This window comes from Notechis scutatus, chromosome 4, assembly GCF_049901735.1.
Source record: "Notechis scutatus isolate UNSWTSFEM ecotype Mainland chromosome 4, rNotScu1.2, whole genome shotgun sequence".
Classification (NCBI taxonomy): domain Eukaryota; kingdom Metazoa; phylum Chordata; class Lepidosauria; order Squamata; family Elapidae; genus Notechis; species Notechis scutatus.
This window is the reverse complement of record NC_142012.1, coordinates 3,749,641-3,761,636: the sequence shown is the minus strand read 5'-3', so window position 1 is coordinate 3,761,636 and position 11,996 is coordinate 3,749,641. Positions and strand designations below refer to the sequence as shown.

The window sequence follows — 11,996 nt, the reverse complement described above, 5'->3', positions numbered from 1 at the left end:
TCTCCCAACAACTCAAAATTTCCGCTACCAGTTTGCCAGAACTGGTCCAAACCGGCTGAATACCCGCTCTGGTTACAGGCATGAGAAAGCAGCACGTAAGAAAAGGCGAGAACAATATTAAATTATCGGTGCAAAACAGCCAAGTGGGCGCTTTAAAGCTGAATGAGACTCATCAAACAATATTAATAACGAAAGGGGATTTATAAAAGATTTAAGAATTGTTTTAAATGGCTGTAGGCACCTGCCCTTAGCCAAGCTAAGCATTAGTATTAATCAAGCTATTGACTGGAGCAAGCATTGGGCCTGCCTGCCTTCCAGGGAGCCATGTTGCTTGCCAGTGAGGAGATGCAGGGATGAAGAGAGGGAAAGGGAGAGAAAGAAAAAGAGAGAGAGAGAGAGAAAGGAAGGGAAAGAGAGAAAGAGAATGAGAGAGAGAGAGAGAAGGGGAGAGGAAGAAAGAGAAAGAATGAGAGAGGGAGAAAGAACAGAAAGAAAGAGGGAGAGGGAGAAAGAGAAAGAGAAAGAAAGGGAGAGGAGAGAGAGAAAGAAAGAGGGAGAGGGAGAAAGAGAAAGAGAAAGAAAGGGAGAGGAGAGAGAGAAAGATTTGTAGCAATGCTTCTGGGTGGTCAATTTTGCTTTTCACGCAGGGAGGTTCTTGAAAATGCCTCAGAAGGTCCCACCCCAGAATGCAGCAATATGGACCACGATAGGCTGCACCGTCTTCCATTTGTCTTCTGGGTGCAATTCAAGGTGTGGGCTGTCACCTCTCAAGCCCTTTGGGGCACGAGGCCTGGCTAAGGACTGCCTTGTGGTCTCCTGTCATGCTGTGGAAGCTGTGGAGAAGACCTTGAAGGAAATCCTTGGGCACTCTCTGAGCTTGGCTGTCTTCATGACCCAAATTAGCACCGAGGAGGTTTCCTCATTTCAACCCTGAGTCGCATATATTCTCCTTGACTGATATTTGCCTATGTTGACTTCAGGGCTGGGAGCCCCAGGTGTTTGGAAGGCATGGTGGGGGTGATGGGTTGATTATCGATAATTAGTTTAATCTTATGAAATGTACTCCTGTAGAGTCTGGACAATTGGCAGCCCCAATTGTGGCTTTAGGACCAACCTGTGGCATGCAGAGCCCCCTCTGTGGGCAGGTGCGCCATCGCCAGCGGCTCTTCTGGTTTCCGGTGCCCTTATGTGCCCTGAACAACTGGTCTTCGTGCAGGCTGGAGCACCAGAAACCTGAACACCAGCTGGCCGGCATGCGCATGTGCAATGGCCGGCTTCTGGTGCTCCGTTGCACATGCACGCCTGCATTCCCGTTTGGGCACTTGATGCTGAAAAGTTTCGCCCTCACTGCTTTAGGAACCCAACGACCTTTTGGTGTTGGAGAAGAGGCTCCTGAGAAAAGCATGGCGGGCTAAGCAAAGAGACCAATGGATTCCTGAGGGAGCCCACTGGGGATCCAGGCCCCAATGACCAAGGGATCCAACGGTTTTCTTCTGGGCATCTTAAACAGAGTGTGGAGAAGATGAGGCTCAGGTGCTGGGAAAGGTGGAAGGAAACAGAGGTGGACCACAAAAGAACAAGGTGAAGGACTCCATTCCAGGGGTGATGGGGACCATCCTGAAGGACGAGATCAGGGACAGATTTCATGGAGAAAAATCTACGTGGCCTCTAGGACTCAACAACTTCTCCTCAACAACTCCCCAAACTGTTTTGGGTTTTTTTTTCCCTTGAAAATGTTTCACTTCTCATCCTAGAAGCTTCTTCAGTTCTGAGTTCTTGGATGAGATGGATGAAGCTTCTTGGATGAGAAGCAAAACATTTTCAAGGGGGAAAAAAAATCTAAGAAAGTCCAGCTGCCTTTTGGGAGGGGGGAAAAAAAGCACCTTTTGGGGACAACCATGAGCTGGATGATCGAGAATCTCCATCGAGAACTTGATGGTGCATAATTAATTCATAATCGACATCCTCTCCGAACAAACCGGAACTTGAGACATCGGAAAAGGTCATATGAGGAAGGAATTCCAGCTGTCTAGTTATATGAGGAGCAAATGACAGAATATCTGATGGGGAAAAAACCCACCCTTTGTTCCTCTCCCAGTACTTTGTCTCATGAAAAACATGCTCTGTCGTAAGGACAACAACCCCAGGAAGCCCTCTGGAAAGGGAGAACATGAGTAATTTGAGCTGAAACGAAGGAGAAACCCGCCCACTTTGCTTTTCTGAGGAGGCAACGGAGAACTTCCCCTCCGTGGACCCTGTGAATCATCCACGCCTTCCACACGTGCTCTGGCCATACGTGACTTGCGTGTTCATAACAGATTTGCTGTGCAGGGAGCATGATCAGTTCTGACTTGGAGTTCAGCCCACACTCTTAGCACTGATTCTGCACCGAACAGGAGCCGTCGCTCAAAAGGAAAATAACAGAAGCTTATTGAAAACCCAACACAGATTAAAATCCCATAAATGACAGCTGACAGGAGCTCCTTCCTCTCTCGGAAACAGAAGCTGGGCATCTTGAGGCCTTCTGCAGCCTGGAATCAGGCTGCTAACCTATTCTCGGGGGAAAAAGGTGACTTTTCAGCAGTCTGAGGTGAGCTCTGGGGTTGTTTGAGGTGGAAAGAGAAGCTGGAGGTGTGTGGGAGATAGATTTTCACCTGTTTGCACACACATACTTTGCCATCTTGCTGCGAAATTTGTTTCTGAGGCGTTTCTCAGACATTTGGGAAGCCTTCAAGCCGTTTTTCCCCGACCTTGGCCATTTGAAGATGTGTGGACTTCGACTCCCAGAATTCTCTAGCCAGCCGTGGGAATCCTGGGAGCTGAAGTCCCCACATCTCCCAAGTGGTCCCGGTTGTCTAATGGGATGGAAACGGGAGAGGTCTGCATTCTAGAAACCTACTGTTCTCAAGCTTAACTCCTCATAAACCTGAACCAGAACAGAATCACAGAGTTGGAAGGGACCTTGGAGGTCTTCTAGTCCAACCCCCTGTTCAAGCAGGAGACCCTATATGACAAGGCGTTCCATGGATTGACTGTTCTTTGTCTTCTTGGTTCTCCCTCCATCTTGATTTCAGGTTCTACAGAGTAGGTTTCACTGTTTCGCACTGATGATGCTTACAAATTCAGGCTTCAGGGAAGCCCCCCCCAACGAGGCAGCCACCTCCATCAGGTTGGGAGGCCAATTCTTTGCAGCTGGCAGAAGGAACTGAACCTCCGCAGATGATTCGAGTTGACTATGCAATGGCGTCAGAAAACATGGGTCTTCTTCAGCCAGTTCCTTGTCCTGAACCTCCTGGGTCTGCTGGGCGGTTGCCGTTTTACCAGCTCCAATGGCCCAAACTGGCTCATAGGCAGGAACTTCCACATTGTCAGCAATGGCCTCTTGGTCTGCTGGAATGCCACCTTCTCTGTGATGCCAGCCTCTCGTTCATCAAGTTTCTCTCCAATGCAAGCAACGACCCCAAGCCCTTCAGGCAAGGCATGGGCCACCTTCTGTCCAGTGAGCTCACCTGACCCACCACAGACAGGCCTTCTCTCAGGGGGTCCCTAGACCTCCTAGGTGCACCGACCTCTTTTATCCTGGCTGGCCTGATTTCTCCCGTAAAAGCTCCTTCAGGCCATCCTGTGCAGCCACCCCTATCTGGGCATCAACTGTTCATTCATTGTTCTAAGTGTTGAGAAATTTCTCTTCTGTTCTAGGTTTGATTTTTCCTTCATCACTTTCCATCCATCTAATCTCTAACAATTCTTTTTAATGTATTTCTTCCATCAGGCCTGACCCTTTGGTGGTATTATCTGTAGCTTTGCAACTGGAAAGGCAAGTCCATTGTCTCTAAAACCTGATTTTTTCCCCCTTTTATTAAAAAAGAAAAAGGTTCTTAGAGGGAAAGATCCGGGATCTTGGCAGGGGTGTCCCCAGGGTGTGCATAGAAAAGTCAAGATGACAGCAATGGTGGTGTGGCTGCGTTTCCCCTTATCTTTTCATGTGGTTTGTGTAGACAATCTACTAAAAATGGGAATAGCTTTGATTGTTGCCCTCTTGGGATTCTGGGTCAAATCTTGCAGGCAACTGCTGGCAGCGGGCAGACAGCAGAATTAGCCTGCAGTACTGCATTATAACCGCTGCGCCACCAGGGCTCTGGATGAGGCTAATAAAGGAGAGCATTTGTAGCTCAGGGTTGACACGAGGGGCCTTTGGTGCTGTCTGAGCTGAGTTGTTTTCTTGCAGACAATTCGTTACCTAGTTTGGGTAATGAAACATGGGTTAGATGATGGTTGTTGGGAAGGAACTGCTAAAAATATGGAGAGATCGATCCCCAAAAAACCTCATCCCTGATTGACATAGCAGAGTGAAAGACTGAACAAAATCCACCTATCTGTAGGAGTCCTTACTATGGAGATCAAGACGATCTGGCTGAATACCATTATAAAGTGAGGGTGATTTATGTGATTTATTTCTCTCCCCTTAAATCTAAGAAAATACTCTTGGAGGCTTTTGTGCATCCTTCGCATTAGAAATCTGAACCGGCTAGGCTGAGCGTGATTGAACTGGACTTGAGAGCAATTGGGAGCACAACTTTCAAGGCGGGGAAAGGAGAAAGGGATGGCCGTGGTCATAAAAGGATCGCTTGAAACAGGCCATTTCGATTTGATTACGTGAAATGCAATGCACAGGGGAGCCAGGTTCACACAGGCACTAATGGGGGTCTGAGGTCCTGTAAATAATCAGGGGGTGGGTGGGAAGGATCATGATATGCCTAATGTGACTTTCAATACTTAATTCGCTTTTACAGAGCTTAATTTTTTTCCCCCTCATCCTATATTCTGCTTTATCCCCATGGCTGTGCTTTTAAATATCTCTCTTTTTTTTTTCACAGCAGAAAAGAATATTTTGGAGTCGAGGAAATTGTGCCCGTGAAGAATAAATATCCTTTGTGGGTTGCGGCTGTGAAAAAAGGCAAACGACACGCTAGAGAAAGGGATGGTAGAAAAATTAAGCTAGCAACACCGTAATGCTCTCCTCCTCATCTTAGAGGCGCCTGCATCTCGAGAACGTGTAAAGCTCTGGTTACTGCGTTTGAAAAGGGATACAACCAGTTTCTAAAAAGGGTGGAAAAGAGCAAGAAAGTGACCTGGGAATTTCAAACACTTTGCTTGGGAAGAAAGTCGAGAAGTTTGCAGACCATCAACCTGGCCAAATGGTGACTGAGGAAGGACACTCAGCTAGTCCTGGACTTATAATCTGTGCTCATCAACCATTCCAAGTTGCAGTGAACCTCCCTGCGGGTACTCATAGCCTGGTTGCAAAGTTGCAACAGCGGCTAAACCTCCCCTCCCCCATAGTTACTTTATTGTTTTGGGGGGTTCGGCAACCAACCTGCATCCACAAACCATTGGTAATCTCTGATGGTCACGTGACCACGTTTTACGACTTTTTCCTGAAACATTGCACTTGTTTCCCAGTTTTGGTAAATGCAATGGTCAAGACGATGGGTGAAGGCATACATGAGGAGTGGATATATGGGCAGTGTTGAAAGAATATTAGAAGAACAGATTCGGTCACCTATAAGGATCACACTGGAAGGCTCGGTGTGCAACTGGCTTAAATTTGTTGCGGAACCAAGTCAGCTAGGCTTTTGTGGCCCACCAGCGGCCGGAGGAGCTGGCAGCTGATTCGGACAGTGAGGAGGTTGGGGAGGAACCTGGGTCAGTCCCGGAGTCTGGGGCAGGCTCGGACGAGGGCTCTGCATTGGAAGCAGAGATGGGACCCGGGCCGTCTGACGGTTATCAGATGCCGTCGGAGATCAGTGGGGCAGAAGAACAGCCGGAGCCTGTTCCCAGTGTGCACATGCGCAGAGCTGCCAGGAGAAGGGAACAGCTAAGGAACTAGGGTCAACTTGGGAGTAAAGGCACAGGTGGACGGTGAATGGCCCCTCCCATAGGGAATAAAGAGGAGTGAAAGGGGAGTGGTGTTTGCAGGAGATAATTAGTTCGTTTAATTAGTGTGAAGATTTGTTTGCGACTCTCAGAGACTCCTTGCCAAGCATTTTCTTGTACAGCATTGCGCTTGGAAGCTATCGGCCTGGCAACTCTCCAAGCCTGATAAGGTCTGTGGTTGTAAATTCACCCTTGAAAGTCTGTTTGCTGGGACTTTGCTGGATGTGAATGAGAGGAATTCACCTTAGCCTAAATAAAAGGGGTTTTGTCAGGGCGAGGAGTCGGCTTTGTGATCTTGGAAAACGTAGGCTGACTCCAGCCTGAAGTCTGTTGGATCTACTCTTGTTCTCAAGAATCCTCTTCTTATTCCCAAGTGGAAATCCTTGGGAATGGAAAACATTTGTTGAAATGGGGTTTGTAGTTGACGATGAGAAAAATATATATATATATATATATATATATAAATATTGACTCTCTCTAGGCTCAAGTCCTTATTAATGCATTGTGAGCATCGGTTTCGGCCCAGCATCGGCTAAGCAGAATCCAGATTCCAATTTGCTGCTTATTTATTAACATTACTTTGGTGGGACTTAAACCGCAAGTCATTCGTTTCCACAAAGGTCAATGAGGAGATTAGCAGAGGGAAAATAGCTGATTGTTTACTGGTTCCGTAAAATTAGATTATCAAAGGCTGGGACTTTAAATAACGCATATATGCATTACAGCAAAATAAACCGAATCACCGTTATCTTCCTATGTCCATCAAATCAAAGAAACCTTTTGGTAATTTACCCTGAGTAATTTTAATATTTGGCTCAGAGGTTGTCCAGGGAACGGCTCCATTCCAGTCATGGACTTTTGTACAAAGGGAGAAAAAAACCCTTTTACCTTCATTTGGGGCATAAACTTCCAGGACTATAGTTTTAACTCCATATAAATTAACTTCTGCTCCCCCCCATCTCTCTCTCTGATCTTTCTCTCTCTCTCTCTCTCTTATCTATTAATCTCCATCCATCCATCCATCCACCTATCTATCTTCTTACCTGCCCAGATTATATTTTTTATATTAACCACCAACTAAATCCTGGCCATGTACTCATTATTTAATATATGTTCAGGGTTGGTGGTAAATATATACATACATACATACATGCATACATGCATACACACACACACACACACACACACACACACACACATGTATATATATTTCAGTTTCTCTTTTTAATATCTATTGTAATAAATTATTTGCTGACAGATTTATAAACCTCTTTTTTTTTTATATGAGCCTCTTGTAGGCAAATGCTGTCTGTCAACAAGAAAAAAAACCAGAAAAAAAACCATACCTGTAGCACCACATTCTGTATTATCTTTTTCCAATTCCGTGACATAAATGATTAACTCACCTTGTCTGATGCACTAGAATTCTATCAAGTGGACGTACAATTAAATCAAGATAAGATTTGACAATATCAATAGTTGATATGTGTCCATGGTTTTTTTTTTTTCATGCGCCATTATCAGAAAGGTTTTAAAAGATGTTATGGTTTTGAACAATACAATACTGACTCTGAGAACCATCTACTAACAATGAACATGTTCCAGCCCAAAGGTATAAACCTTTGTTAAAATAGGAGACAGAAGGAGAACCAGCGAATGAATGGAAGATGAAGTGTGCTAAAATTCTGATGACAGTGTAGAGATGAATGAAGGGGAAAACCTGTAGTTGAAAGGACTGAAAATTATCTTCTGTTCTAACCTTAAAGAGAATTTTTCATTATACAGGGAGTCACTGAAAAAAGTGACTTGTGACCATTTCTCACACTTACGACTGTTGCAGCATCCCCGTGGTCATCCGATCAAAACTGACTCACAGTTATGACGGCTGCAGTGTTTCCGGGGTCCCGTGATCCCCTTTTGCAACCTTCTGACAAGCCAATGGGAGAGCCAGGTTCACTTAATGACGGTGTGACTAACTTAACAGCTGCAGGGATTCACTTAACAAGAAAGAAAGGTTGTAAAAATGGGGCAAAACTCACTTAACAACTGTCTTGCTTAGCAATGGACATTTTGGGCTCAATCAGGGTCATATGTTGAGGACTACCTGCATGAAGGATTGTTGGTATTTGACACCAAACAAATTGTCTAGAATGAATAAAAGGCACTTCAGATCTGTGCTGGAAAATGGGAACAAAACGAAGGGACAGTATATTACGGTTTCTGGATGTGTGAAAAAGGCAGAAAAGTTTTGGATACCTATGCATGCATTAATTAATAATTAATACCAGACCTTTCTCTTTTGGGATTAATGGTCAGACCACTGGAAAATGGAAATAGTTTTTCTGTTTGAAAATTGGAAAGTTTCAACAGTGTCCACAATGGAGGAATTGTTGGTGAAGACCTTGTAGAGGTGAATAAATTAACTTCTTTCATGAGAGAAAAGACAAAAATCTACATTTATGGATGATAGGAAATCCCATATAGATTTTTTTGTATGAGAGAGAAAAAAAGATCAGTTATGTGCTGTGGTTTCAGTGATAGGTTAAAATAAAACCCAGATAATAGAAAAATGAGCTTCCTTTGTTATAACCATAAGAGTAAATTTGCACAGTGTGTAATCGTATTTGAATTTGTTGCAAAAGAAATTGGAAACTTCTTATTTCAATTTCTTTTTATCCTTTTTTTTTTATCCTTCTGCCCCCTCCTCCCAATTTCTTCTCTTTTCTTTGCTCACTTTATTCTGTATTAGTTTGCTTTAGGTTTTAGGTCCCCTTTAACACTTTTAATAAAGTTTATATTAAAAAAAAGAAGGGCTGCTCATAAGCGAAATGTCCTTTAATAACAGAAAGACAATTTCAATGAGAGGCTGAATCCAGACTTTCAGCAGGGAGAGAAGACAAGATCCAGCAATCCAGCTGGGGACCACTGAGGGATGAAACAACTTGGCACAGGGGACTCTGGGGAACCAAAATGAAAAGACAAAATCCATACTCCAAAACAGAAAAAAAAAAAAATTCTACCGTTTCCCCGAAAATACAACCTACCCTGAAAGTAAGTCCTAGTTTGATTTTTACGCATGTGCCCAATGTAAGCCCTACCCTCCAAATAAGCCCTAATTAAGATTTTACCTGTGCACTCCAGGGTGCACAGGTAAAAATTAAGCTAGGGTAGGGATGCGGGGGTGGAGCTGCCCTACTACCTACCTTTGGACAGGTGTAGCCATCCTCACACACCCTGACACCTGCCTGGCTGGCCCATTTCTTCTGCAGCCGGCAAGGCTGGCCAGGTTTTCCTGAAGGCCTCTGGAGCTGGTAACAAAGCTCAGGATCGATCCAGAGCTCCATTATCCTCTGCAGAGGCCTTCGGGAAAGCCTGGCCGGCCGCAGAAGAAGAAGTTCCTGGAGGCCTCTTGACAGCGAAAAGGAGGCCGGGGGCGACGCGCACAAGTGAGGTTAGTCAGTGGATGAGACGTCCCCCGAAAATAAGGCCTGGTGCCTTTTTTGGTGGCAAAAAAATTATAAGGCAGGGTCTTATTTTCGGGGAAACACGGTAGCTAAAAATGTTGCCTTTCTTATCTCTAAATACATTTTAAAACGTGCACAGGTAGACTTCGTCTTGCAATTTTTCATTTAGTGACCAAAGTTACAACAGCAGTGGAAAAAAAAAGATTTATGGCCATTTTCCAGAATGACGACTGTTGGGTCGTGTGATCAAAATTCATATTTATGACCGTTGCAGGGTCCCTGGGGCTGCCCCTTTTGTGACCTCCTGACAAGCAAAGGGGAAGGCAGATTTGCTTAATGACCGTGTCACTAACTTAACAACAGCAACAATTCACTTAACAACTGTGCCCAGAAAGGTCGTAAAAGGGGGAGAAACCTGCTTAACAGCTGTCCTGCTCTAGGGAGGGAAAATTTGGCCTGGGTTGGAACCATAAGTCGAGGTCTGGCTGTATTTGTCTTATTCCTACGCTTGTAACTTTCGTTTGACCTCCTCTACTTTGGAAGTTCCCGCCAGATGTGGAGCCCACGTGAACGGCCTTTGGAGAAGGATGGTGAGGATGATCGGGGACGAAACATGACGCCATTTAATGAGGAGCTGAGGGAATTGGAAAAGGGAAGAAAATGTGGAGAAAATGTGAGCGGAAGGGGATCTAATAGGTCCCCGCGGGTCTCTGAAAGGATGGCGGAGAGAAGGTCAGGACCTCTTCCCTGTCACTCCGGAATAAGGGATTTTCAGAAATAGAAAGACGGGTTTCAGGTGAATTTTAGAAAGAAGGAAAAAGAAAAACCCATGAAAGAGCGGCTTGACAGAGGAGGCAATTATCAGGAGAGAAGGCAGCTCCCTCTGCTTCACGGGGGGCATTCAGGCCATTTGGGCTGCCACCCCTCAGCAATCGTTTTAATTTGGGTCCCCGTGTGGAACAAGGAGACGGTCTTTGGGTGGGGGAGAGGGGGTCCTTGGGGCTCTCTGAGCTTGGTGGTTTTCTTGCAGACGTTTCAACTAGGTAACGTCCTCAGTGCTGGTTATGATCACGGACGCTGATGAGGTGACCTAGTTTTGGTAATGATCTCACAATCCTCCTCCTCCTCCTCCTCTCCAAAGTCCCCCTCCCTTCCATCACTGATGATGTTACCTTGTTAGGGCAATGAAACGTCTGCAAGAAAACCACCCAGCTCAGAGAGCACCAAGGACCCCTCGTGTCAACCCTGAGCCACCAATATCCTCCTTTATTCGATGGCCTAGGGGACTCTTCCAGCTCAGCGTTCATGATCTTCAAGAAGCTCCTACGACCTTCATTGGGAAGAACCCCGTTTCTCCTCTGAGGAGGAAGATCTTAGAGAGATTCATCCGTGACACAGCACCATCACAAAGAAAGGTCCCCTTATACTAAATCTACGGGGAAGAAGAGCTGAAGATTGAGTTCATTTCACACTCCTGTTATTGGCAGCTCTTCACAGGAAAGAAAGGTGGGTGCTTATCTCAAGGGACTGTTTGAGATTCATTACTGGCTGGGAATGAAAACAATTCCCAGTGTTGCAATAAAACAAGACTTGTTTTTAAAATAAACATGTGCGTAATTACGGCCTCGGAAGCCTTGGTCAGGACATGAGGCACCAGTCTAGAAAGTGGGAAACGGTGAGTTCTAGTCCTGCCTTAGTCATGAAACCTAGCTGAGTGACTTTGGGCCAATCACCAGGAGCCTGTGAGTTCTAGTCCCACCCAGGCACAAAAGTTGGCTAGGTGACTTTTGGCCACTCACAAGAAGCCTGTGAGTTCTAATCCTGCTTAGGCACGTAGACCATCCAGGTGTCTTTGGGCCAATCACCAGGAGCCTGAAGGCCGCAACCATCATCCCCGTTCCCCAAAAAACCAAATATAAACACTCTCAATGACTATAGGCCCATAGCATTAACAAGCTCCATTATGAAGGTTTTTGAGCGACTAGTTTCACAGCACATCAGAGACTGCCTCCCGCCCTCCTTTGATCAACATCAGTTTGCTTATAGAGCAAACCGATCTACAGAGGATGCTGTGGCCATCACACTTCCTAGAGCGCTGAGTCATCTGGAGAACAAACAGAGCTATGTGAGGATGCTCTTTGTGGACTACAGCTCTGCGTTTAACACTATCATCCCAGATATACTAGTAACCAAACTGTATAATCTGCAGGTCCCCACCCTCACATGCTCCTGGATTAAGAACTTTTTGACAAACAGACCACAGTCTGTTAGACTTGGCCCCCACCTTTCTTCCACTATTACACTCAGTACTGGTTCCCCCCAGGGTTGTGTCTTGAGCCCCCTGCTATATGCCCTGTACACCTTTGACTGCTCACCAAGCCACGCAACAAACACCATCATAAAGTTTGCAGACAACACGACCGTGATTGGTCTCATCTCCGGAGAGGATGAGACGGCATATAGGGCAGAAGTAGAGAACCTGTCTGTATGGTGTTCACAGAACAATCTGTCACTGAATGTCCACAAAACCAAAGAACTGATTATGGACTTCAGGAAACATGGACAGGACCACACCCCACTCATCATCAACGGAGA

General features: G+C 45.5%; 1 protein-coding gene and 1 pseudogene across 3 annotated transcripts in view; both read right to left on the bottom strand.

Annotated features, from left to right (window-relative positions):
- Positions 1-11,996, bottom strand: part of CTNNA2 (catenin alpha 2) — a 520,748-nt gene that overhangs the window by 159,132 nt on the left and 349,620 nt on the right. The gene's annotated exons all lie outside the window — the stretch shown is intronic.
- On the bottom strand, positions 3,071-5,447 carry LOC113422843 (triosephosphate isomerase-like; annotated as a pseudogene).